Here is a 1,066-nt window from a genome sequence, read left to right on the forward strand (position 1 = left end):
ATACGGAAAGACAGGGAAATTAAAGGCATCCAAATTGTCAAAGAGGAAGTAAAACTCTCCCTATTTGCAGACGATATGATCCCATACGTAGAAAACCCCAAAGACTCAGTAAAAAAGCTACTAGACCTCATTGGAAGATTCAGCAAAGTGGCAGGGTATAAGAATAACTTACAAAAATCAGTTGGATTCCTCTACACCAAAAACGACAGTGTTGAAAGAGACCTTAGTAAAACAATACCATTCACAATAGCCACCCAAAGGATGAAATATCTTGGAATAAATATAACCATGGCAACAAAGGACTTATACAAAGATAACTACAAAACACTAATACAAGAAACCAAAAGAGAGTTAAAAAAATGGAAGAATGCACCATGTTCCTGCATAGGAAGACTTAACATTGTGAAAATGTCAATACTGCCCAAAGCAATTTACACATATAATGTGCTCCCAATTCACATTCCAACGACATTCTTCAAAGAGATGGAAAAGTCAATTACAAACTTTATATGGAAAGGAAAGAGACCCAGGATAAGTACAGCACTGCTTAAGAATAAGAATAAGGTTGGAGGCCTGTCACTCCCCAACTTCAAAATTTACTATATGGCTATAGTGGACAAAACAGCTTGCTACTGGTACAATGAAAGGTACATAGACTAATGGAACAGAATTGAGAATCCAGAAATTAATGCATCTTCATACAGCCAACTGATTTTTGACAAAACACCAAATAATATCGCATGGGAAGGGGATAGTCTCTTTAACAGATGGTGCTGGCAGAAATGGAAAATGATATGGAAAAGACTGAAACAAGACCTTCACCTCACACCTTATAAAAAAACCAACTCAACATAGATTAAGGACCTAAATGTGAATCCCAGAATTATGAAGGCCATCAATGAAAAACTCGGGACAAATATGAGGGTACTAATTATGGGAATACACGGACTACAAAACATTTTGAAAACCACACAAACAAAAATAGATAAAATAGATGAGTGGGACATACTAAAATTTAAAAACTTATGTACATCAAAAGACTTCACCAGAAGAGTAAAAAGGGAAC

The sequence above is a fragment of the Chrysochloris asiatica genome, unplaced genomic scaffold (assembly GCF_000296735.1).
Source record: "Chrysochloris asiatica unplaced genomic scaffold, ChrAsi1.0 scaffold00260, whole genome shotgun sequence".
Classification (NCBI taxonomy): Eukaryota; Metazoa; Chordata; class Mammalia; order Afrosoricida; family Chrysochloridae; genus Chrysochloris; species Chrysochloris asiatica.